General features: G+C 46.4%; 1 protein-coding gene across 5 annotated transcripts in view; it reads right to left on the reverse strand.

Moving 5' to 3' along the window:
- osbpl7 (oxysterol binding protein-like 7) overlaps positions 1–10,113 on the reverse strand; it is a 99,936-nt gene extending 89,823 nt beyond the window's left edge. For 3 of the 5 annotated variants that reach the window (XM_038778457.1, XM_038778454.1, XM_038778451.1), the window contains exon 1: positions 9,952–10,113. The gene's annotated coding sequence lies outside the window, so the exon portion shown is untranslated. The other 2 variants (XM_038778453.1, XM_038778452.1) reach the window with 2 other exon arrangements.
- Between the last annotated feature and the right edge of the window lie 268 nt (positions 10,114–10,381).

Here is a 10,381-nt window from a genome sequence, read left to right on the forward strand (position 1 = left end):
CCAAGAGCCGGTGCAGACTCGATGGGCCGAATGGCCTCCTTCTGCACTGTAAATTCTATGATAATCTGTACTCACTCAACTATTTTAGCTTCCAGTCTGGCAATGAATTGATTCCAAAGTTCTCACCTTTGTTTGCAAACCCTTCCATGACTTCATCCCTCCTCAGCTCAGTAACCTCCCCTGAACCCCAAAATGCTCAAAGATCTCCACGATTCCCTAATTTCAACCTCTTGCACATCCCCTGATTTTCATCCTGCTGCCACTGCCTTCAGTTGCCCAGGCCGCGAGTGCTAAAGTTCCCTCCCTTAACCCCATCTTCTTTCAGACGCTCCTTAAAACCTAATACATGTCAACCTCTTTAACAAACATTTGGCTCTACGCCCTCCTTATTTGGCTGGATTTCAAATTTTGTTCGATTTCACTCCCATGAAGCACCTGGGGACATTTTATTACATAAAATGCTCTATTTAAATGCATGTTGTTACATTGAGCGCCTGTCATTAAGGGGAGTTTTCAGTGCAAGACAAGATCTGCATTCAGATCACTGCAAGTTATGTGCTCCAGCAACTAGTTCATTCCCGCTCTGTCCCAATTTCTGACAGCAGATGGTGCAAAGGATGTTACAGGTTCTGCAGGACTGGGCTTTGAGGGAATTACTGCAACAGATGTTCTGCGCTGTGCACAAGTGCACAAAAATCAATTAACAAACAAGGGACAAAGGGTGTTCAGTTATATTACAACTATCACCACCACCTCCCTCCAAATCACTGCCAAATCTTCGTCTTCATGGAAAAGATACTAATGCAGTACACATCACTCAAGAATCCACGAGACCATTATCAAGTTTTATAGCTGATGTGTTCTTTGGTATGAAGGCAAGGAGCTGGGAGAAAACAAGGCCCTAAACTGATTCTGGATGCAGGTAAACTTCAGCTCCTTCTCCGAATACGTGACATTGATGATCGAGCCATGGAGATGGTGGGAGAACGTGAGTGGGAAGACTTGCATTTACATAGTGCCTTTCATGACCTCGTGCGTCCCAAAGGGCTTTATGCTGAGAGGCTTTCCCGTGTCGGGTGTTTGTGTCTATTTCCATAGCCTGATTTTCTTGGTAGAAGTCGTTCATTGGCTTGTCACCAGAAGCTACAACTTGAGGGGTGTCACTGCACGGTGCATGGCTGACCAGGAGACTATACCACTCTTACTGCCCGCCATAGCCCTATCGGAAGGATTATGAACATGGCCATGCTATGAACATACTTTCGTAGGCATGTTCCATAATGTCACATTTGTGGCCATTAAGTCCTGGAATGGGACTTGAACACAGAGTTTCAGGCTGAGAGGAGAAGTCACTAAACCACTGCACCACAAGAACAAGCCTTTTATTGGGAAATAATTATAGACTATCAAGTGCTTCTCATACTCGAAGCGTTTTACAGCCTATGAAATACTTCCGACGCGTTACCACTGTCGTAAAGTGCAAAACACAGCCATCATATTACGCACAGCAATATCCCACGTCAATATAACAGTCAGACAATCCGTTTTCAGCATTGATTAGATGGGGCGGCATGTTGGCGCAGTGGTTAGCATTGTTGCCTCACGGCACCGAGGTCCCGGGTCACTGTCCGTGTGGAGTTTGCACGTTCTCCCCGTGTCTGCGTGGGTCTCACCTCCACAACCCAAAGATGTGCAGGGTAGGTGGATTGGTGTCACTAAATTGCCCCTTAATTGGAAACAAATAATTGGGTACTCTAAATTTATTGAAAAAAAGATGCCCTGGGCACCAGGGAGAACCTTAGTGGAGATGGTGCCTTAGTTTAACATCTCACCTAAAAGATGGCACCACCGACAGTGTGACACCTCCTCAGTACTATGCTGGGCAGTGTCAGCCTAGATTACCGGGGCGAGACCCCTTCATTTGGCCCCAATTCCCATTCCTGATCATTTTTTTGCAAGTGGATATTTACTTTAAACTCTGCCACAGAATGTAGGCTACACAACAAATCCCTGGAGTATAACCAACCACAAGAACAAGCCTTTTATTGGGAAATAATTATAGACTATCTAGGACACTAACCCACAGTTCAACTTGAGACAGGCACAGAATTGATTTGAAACAAAACAATGCCACAAAGAATTTTTGATAGTGATGGAGCCAAAGAAGGGGGGATTAGCCATCAGAATCCTTCCAAAAGATGTTTTGAAAAAAAAAATAGCCTTTTATTCTATTCAAGCAAATTAAGTGGTGGATTCAGAAGCCTTCCAAGATCCAGAACAAGGTTATTTGGGGCAAAAGTTTCCATAATGTCACATTTGAGAGAGAGTTTGAGCACATTACTAATTTCCATTTCACAAAAAAACTGGTGAAGTGGCACAGCCACTTAAAACAATAAAACAACCTTCCAGCAACACGCTCACATATCCTTTTCAAGTAATTAACTCCTTCCTGAGACAACGCTTCACATATTCTGCCGAGCCTGGTTCAGTATACGAGGCAGTATCAGCACGCACCCTTAGCACAGAGAATCAAAAACAAAACACATATCACCGAGCGGACAGCTCCGGAGGAATATTCCCAGTACAAGAGAATCAGCTCTCACATGATCCTGATTAAAGTGCTCCACCTGCCTCACATCTCAATCAGTTCACGAGCACCAGAGTCTCGTTCATGCCACACACACACACACCTCAGTTTACAAAAGCAGAGTAAATAAAGTTCTGAATGCCACATCAGCCTACGATCCAGTGAGAGTGACTGCCCATGTGAAAGCCCTGGAGCACAGATAATTGTGCAATAGGCAATTAAGGGACAGTATGCGGTTTACACACACACCATCATCTGGCTGGGAGCTGAGACATGGGGTGATGACCTTTGATTTCTATTAAAATATCCTGACATCTGTACTCTCATTTGAATCCCGAAGCACATTAGAACCCCACTCCCCACCCTCCCCCAATTCTCCATGCTCTCTTCAGGGTGGAGGTGAGAAAAAAGGCACACAATCTGCTGTCAATACTCATTCGACTCCTTAGTGATATCCCTCCCACATAAAGGGATAGTTCCTGACCCCAGATGCGACGGCTTGTATCGATCAATCACAGTCTATTGGGATTGTCTCTCTCTCTCTCCCCAGCCCCCACAAGCATTTATATTATTCATGCAAGAGGCTGGGCAGCTATTCAACAACGCAGGCTTCATAATGACCACCCCACATTCCACAACAAGGAATCAACAAATAAAATCAGGGGCAGGGGTCCAATTTGGCGCATTCCCACACCCCCAGGGGCAATTGCAAGATCCTTTCTACCATCTCATCCAAGAGAGATGGAGGGAGATAGAATTGGAATCTCTCTCCTTGCAATCTTGGGAAGTTGGCTTATGATAAAAAGGCTGCTCTCTCACACCATCAAATCTCAGTTTCTCCAAACCCTCATCAATAATCACTATTTATACTCCAAATACGGCACCACAATAAAAAAATCTGGTATTAAATAGTTCTCCTGCGTTAGATTCAAACCTGGCTTCAATATCAGAGTTCAATATCTAGCTCCCTCACAACCATATAAGCTCATAGTGACAAGTACACGTTACATTTCCACTTAAACTCAGAATTTACATGGGAAGCTAGGTTCTGTGTAAATATGCTACTCAATAAAAGGAGGCAGAGAGAAAACTACAGGCCAGTTAGCCTAACATCAGTTGTCAGGGAAAATGCTACAATCCATTATTAAATAAGTCTTAACAATACACTTTGAAAGTCATGGTATGGTCAGGCAGAGTCAACATGGGTTCACAAGAGGAAAATCATTTTTGACAAATTTATTGGAGCATGTAACAAGTACAGCAGGTAAAAGGAGAGCCAGTACCTGCAAGGCACTAGACAGGGTAGATTCAGAAAGAACGTTCCCGATGGTGGGGGGAGTCCAGAACTAGGGGTCATAGTTTGAGGATAAAGGGTAAGCCTTTTAGGACTGAGGCGAGGAGAAATTTCTTCACCCAGTGGTGAATCTGTGGAATTCGCTGCCACAGAAAGTATATGAGGCCAAAACATTGTGTAATTTCAGGAAGGAATTAGATATAGCTCTTGGGGCTAAAGGGATCAAGTGATATGGGGGAGTGGGTTCAGGATATTGAACTTAATCAGCCATGATCATAATGAATGGCGGAGCAGGCTCGAGGGGCCGAATGGCCTCCTCCTGCTTCTATTTTCTGTGTTTCTACTCGGATTTTCTTTTAAAAGCACTCGACAGGGTGCCGCACAAAAAGGTTAATATGCAAGAAGTTAAAATGCAACGGTTGATGGGGTTGGAGGTAATAGGAATAGAGAATCATATAATTTGCAATGCTGAAGGAGGCCATTCGGCCCATCGAGTCTGCACCGGCCCTTGGAAAAAGCACCCTACCCAAGCCCACATCTCCACCCTATCCCCATAACCCAACTTAACCTTTTTGGACACTAAGGGCAATTTAGCACAGCCAATCCACCTAACCCGGACATCTTTGGACTGGGTAATGGATAGGAGGCAGAGGGGAGGGACAAATGGGGCATTTTCAAGTTGGCAGGCTGCAACGACTGGAGTGCCGCAAGGATCAGTGCTGGGGCCTCAGCTATTTGCAAACTATATTAATAGCTCAGGCTCCCCAATCGAGGCCTGGTGGGACTTTCCTGCCTTTTCCCACAACCGTGCCCAGTATTCCGATTCAAATAATCATCTCATGCCCTCTTGAACGTGATGCATCAAGAGTAATGTATCCAAGTTTTCTGACAATACAAAGCTAAGTGGGAATGTAAACTGTGAGGATGGCACAAAGACACTGCAAAGAGACACATTGTGAGTGGGCAACAGGTGGCAGGTGGAGTTCAACGTGGGCAAGTGGCAGATTATTCACTTTGGTAAGAATAGAAAAGCAGATTTTTTTTTTAAAGAATAGATATGCAACTTCAAATGATGTTCATGGAGACTTGGGTTGCACTCATACAAGCACCTCAAGTTAGCCTGCAGGCCCAGAGCAATCAGGGCAGCAAATGGTATGTTGGCTTTTATTTGCAAATTTGTTTGGAGTACAAGAATGAGCAAATCTTGCTCCCACTATGTTAGGCATTGATGAAGCCACACCTGGAGCAGGGTCTGCAGTTTTATTCCCCTTATCCAAACGTTTACTTGAATTGGAGGAAGTACAGCGTAGCATCGGTCCTGGGGATGAGAGGGTTGCCCTATGATGAGAGGTGGGGTAAATTGGCTCAAATTCTCTGGAGTTCATTAGAACGGAGAGGTGACCTCGTTGAACACACAAGATTCTGAAGGGGCTTGACAGCGTGGACTCAGAGATGGTGTTCCCCTGGCTGGGAAAATCTAGAACAGAGTCGCAGGATAAGGGGTTGATGATTTGGGATTGAGGTGAGGAGAAACATTTTCCCCTCAGGGAGGATTGTGAACCTTTGGAATTCTCTACCCTCGAGCAGGCATTGGCAAACTCGGGGGAGCCGTCCGTCACAGCGCTCCTGATCGCGCAAATCCGCGCGCAACATTGCTCCGCTCTTTCTTACATTGTTACTACACGGTAGGCAATGAGCCCACACATCACGCACATGTATTCCTGCCCTAATATTTAGTCATTAGACCCAATGCCCACTTAAGTATTTGTCAAAGTCTCCCTCCTCAAGACCACCGGTCTCACCTTGTAGGCATTTCTAAAGTCACTGATGTGGTAAACTCATTAAGACATGCTTTCATTGTATTTGCGCTTCACATATTTAGCTCCCTCCCCACCCTCAAAAAGAATGCACATGTGACACGTCTGAACATTTGACCTGAACGAAGGCAAATTCAACAAGGCCTTTGAAGCACTTCACAAAGAAAACACAGAAAGTGCCACCCAGAAGTGTTAATAACTGCAACTGAAATCGGAGTGGGTGAGGGCGGGAGAGGTTATCACAGAGCCAGCGCTATGCGCGGGAGAAAATGTTTTTTTTGAACCATAGAATTTACAGTGCAGGAGGCCATTCAGCCCATCAGGTCTGCACCAGCCCTTGGAAAGAGCACTCTACTTGAGTACACACCTCCACCCTATCCCCGTAACCCCACCTAACCCTTTTGGACACGAAGAGCAATTTAGCACAGCCAAACCACCTAACCTGCACATCTTTAGACTGTGGGAGGAAACTGGAGCACCCGGAGGAAACTCACGCAGACACGGGGAGAACATGCAGACTCCGCACAGACAGTCACCCAAGCTGGGAATCGAATCTGGGACCCTGGAGCTGTGAAGCAACTGTGCTAACCACTGTTTTACCGTTTTGAGCTACTCTTTCATCTTTCAACTGCACCCTATGACAGAACCTGTCGTTAGAGGGAAAGCGCAGAGAGCGTCCCACTTACTGATCTTTCTTTCAAATGGTTTGATCAATCTGTGAATGCAGATTACATAATTTGAAGAATCAGTTTTGTGGATTTAGGAATTCTATTGTTTGAAATGGAAGAAGCAGGAGGATTAACAGTTTTTCCGCCAGGTGACTTATCAAATTAACAGAAAAGTGCTGCCAAGAACAGCTCTTTCCAGTCGAAAAGGCCAAGTCATATCGTTGTGCTTTTTAAATTAAACAAAGTTAATATTTTGATGGTAAAAGAAAATTACTGCAGATGCTGGGTCTGAAACAACAACAGAAAATGTTGGCAATCTCAGCAGATTAAAAAAAAAATTTAGAGTACCCAATTATTTTTTCCAATTAAGGGGTAATTTTGTGTGGCCAATCCCCCTACATTGCACATCTTTCGCAAACACGGGGAGAATGTGCAAACTCCTCATGGACTGTGACCCGGGGCCGGGATCGAACCCGGGTCCTCGGCGCCTTGAGGCAGCAGTGCCAACCACTGCACCAACGTGCCACCCCCAATCTGAACAGGTCTGACAGCATCTGTGGAGAGAGAAGAGAGCTAAGGTTTTGAGTTGAGATTCAGACTGAAAACGTTCGCCCCATTCTCGCTCCACAGTGCTGTCAGATCTGCTGAGATTGTCCAGCATTTTCTGGGTTCACATTTTGTGGTCTGTGTACACCTGTGTTCATCTTAAAACACAAACACTTCTCTCAACAGTTTATGTTTTACATATGAATATATGAATTCGGAGGAGGAGTAGGCCACTCGGCCCCTCGAGCCTGCTCCCCATTCAATAAAATCATGGCTAATCTGATCGTAACCTCAACCCCAGACGCCTGCTAATCCACAATAACTTTTCACCCACTTGTTAATCAAGCATCAATCTTGCCCTGCCTTAAAAATATTCAAAGATTCTGCTTCCACTGCCTTTTAAGGATGAGAGTTCCAGGGATTCATGGCCCTCCGAAAGAAAAGATTTCCCTTCATCTCCATCTTAAAGGAGCGACCCCTTATTTTTAAAAAGTGACCCCTAATTCGAGATTCTCCGGCAAGAGGAAATCCTCTCCACGTCCAGTCTGTCCATACCCCTCAGGGTCATAAAGGTCTCGATCATGTCACCTCTTACTCTTGTAAACTCCCCAGAGGATGCAAATCAAGCCTCTTCAACCTTTCCTCATAGGACAGCCTGCCTATTCCCGATATTAGTCCTAGATCACCTCTTTCCAGTCAAAAGACCAAGTTATATGGCCGTGCTTTTTAAATGAAACGCAGGAGTTACTAAATGCTGGTCAGTGTGGACCGGTGTCAGGGAAGGCCGATTTGAAACACAAACGCTTCCCTTCATGGTTTATGTTTTAAGAGGGTTTGTAATGAGCAGACTGCCCCTCCCATGGAGGTTAACCATGTTTGCACGTCATTGCTTCACAGGTCTCACCACTCGGCTTCAGAACGGCTTAGACAGTTTCCTTGAGGAAATGCTAAAGACACAAGTAACTGTCACAAGGCACACTGCACCTGAAGATTCTATATCACATTCAGCTGGTAATTACTCCATCATGTTGTTCCCATTCAGCCCCTGCCTAGCAGCACTGAGGGAGCGGTATCATAACTAGGACTACACTGATTCAAGTGGGCAAGGAATCACCACCAGAACACAGCTAGTAATGGGCAAATAAATTGTGGCCTTGCCAATGTCTTCCCAGACCTGGTAAAAGTTTTTTCTTTAAACCCTCAGTTTGCCCAGCACAATACAACCAACAAGTGATGGTTCTTCACTGTTTTGAAAGAGGCCCCAGTTCCATTAGAAGCTGGGAACAAGGCTAGAATTGGACACATTGCAACAGTAGGGCACAAAGAGTTATTCAATTGTAAAATGCGACAGCACATAATCCTCTGCGTGGATTTGCAATTGCTCCAAAGTCAGTTTTCCAGCTTCAAATATTGGCTGCAAACTCCACACACACACCCCACCCCGGTGCCTGGGGAAGGGTCCATACAGAGCAGCGATGCAAAAACACCACTGCCGACCTGTTTGGAGCAGGCGAACAAGTCAGCCTGACTGTTGCTGCAACACAACAATGGCACATAGCATCCATTTCTGTCACAGTGCAAAACCTCCACCACATCAGGCGGGTCTGATTTTCAAAACATTGCGGGAGATCCGAACTCAGGGTGACCATTTCACCCTTCCTTAAAACTTTTGAAATCAACAATAATCATCTGGCTTGGAACCATTAAAGCTTTGATTCAACTAAAGCACCCAACCACCAGAATACATGAACCCTCCCCTGTCAAGGTCAAGTAGCTGCACCCTGGAGGGCTACAGACAATTAACTCCATGTTGCCCACATTGGCCACGATAATTGCCCTTAGTGACCAAAAAGGTTAGATGGGGTCATTGGATTACGGGGATAGGGTGGAAGTGAGGGCATAAATGGGTTGGTGCAGACTCGATGGGCCGAATGGCCACCTTCTACACTATGTTCGACGTGCAGACAAATTGGGGACTGTCATGATAGGAAATAATAAGCGGGGTTAAAAAAGACGCAAGCTCACGTGGAAGTCCTGATAAACTAGCCAAGTATCAAACACATGACAGCCGAGCAAGTTCCATTCCTTAGCCAATGTCCACATGTGCCCCAGTACACTTCACGAGGTGACGATCACGAGGTGGGAACTTGACCATTATTCAGTCCCATGGTGTTTCAGTACAAAGCAGCGCTACTATCACTGGCCCCAATTCAGATCAACCAACACAGCACAGATCAGGCATCGAAAATCTGGGACCAGTCTGCAAAGTGGACATTGTCCAAAAGGCAGTAACTTTGCCTCTTGAGCCCCCAGGGTAATCTTAAATCATACGCCACCTGCAGCCCAACAAGAGGGCAGTGAACACTGCACCCATGTTGATCTTGACATATGGAGTGGGGGAGAGAAAGCAGACAAGAGGAGGAGGAACAGATAAAGCAGGAGATGGAAGAAGCATCCATTCATTTTCATTCAGCCTCCTGTAACACAGCCTGGAATGTAAACTCAACCATGCATGCAAGGGAATGGTGGGCACAAGAGTACATCACAGTCCTTGACCCACTTTCATCGGTTCTTAGCAGATCAGCCTGCATAAAGCTCATAATTACAAGTCTCACAATTACAAACAGCGTAGACACAATATGGCTAATGTTGCAACCTCCCCCAATTCCCGGGCTCACAGATCTATATCTGCCACTCAGTGTATAACATGAGCCACTTGTCTCAGGTGCCAGTATTGCTGAGCTCTCTCTGCTCAGACTGTTGCTGATTGTTCCCTGACCTTGTTCCCGGTGGCTCTGGGATGTGAGACCCGCGGAGTCAGGTATGTGCCAGCTTCAGCTTGATCAAATCCTCTACACAGCGGCAGGCTCACCATTCACAGCGGCTGCTCCAGGGGCAATGCCGCCGACCCAGCCTCGCCCCAGCAAAGGCAGCAACAGAATGGAAACCTCCCCCAGCACAATGTGGAAGGCTGGCCACCTGCAAGCGGCTCAAAGCTGCCAACTCCTCTCCCCAGGGCCGGGGGGGCTTCCCACTCACATTTCCTTAGAAAGCTACAGGGGGTGGGGTCCAAATTCCGGCGCAGCCCCTCCTCCAGCTCCAATGTGGGACGCTTCTCTCCTTCCTTTTGGCGCAATCCTCCAGCCGGCAAGTTCCTGCTCCGTGTCTCTTCCGTGTCCGCTCGCTCTCCCCTACTCTCCCGTCCCCTCCCCACCTCACCTCGTCCTGTCAATCAGAGCATCAGTCCCGCCCAGGGTCACGCCAGCCAATTGGGTGATGGTTACAATGTGGCAGCCAATTGGGTGATGGTTACAATGTGGCAGCCAATTGGGTGATGGTTATAATGTGGCAGCCAATTGGGTGATGGATACAATATGACAGCCAATTGGGTGATGGCTGCAATGTGGCAGCCAATTAGGTGATGGTTACAGTGTGGCAGCCAATTGGGTGATGGTTACAATGTGACAGC

This window comes from Scyliorhinus canicula, chromosome 19 (genome assembly GCF_902713615.1).
Source record: "Scyliorhinus canicula chromosome 19, sScyCan1.1, whole genome shotgun sequence".
Classification (NCBI taxonomy): Eukaryota; Metazoa; Chordata; class Chondrichthyes; order Carcharhiniformes; family Scyliorhinidae; genus Scyliorhinus; species Scyliorhinus canicula.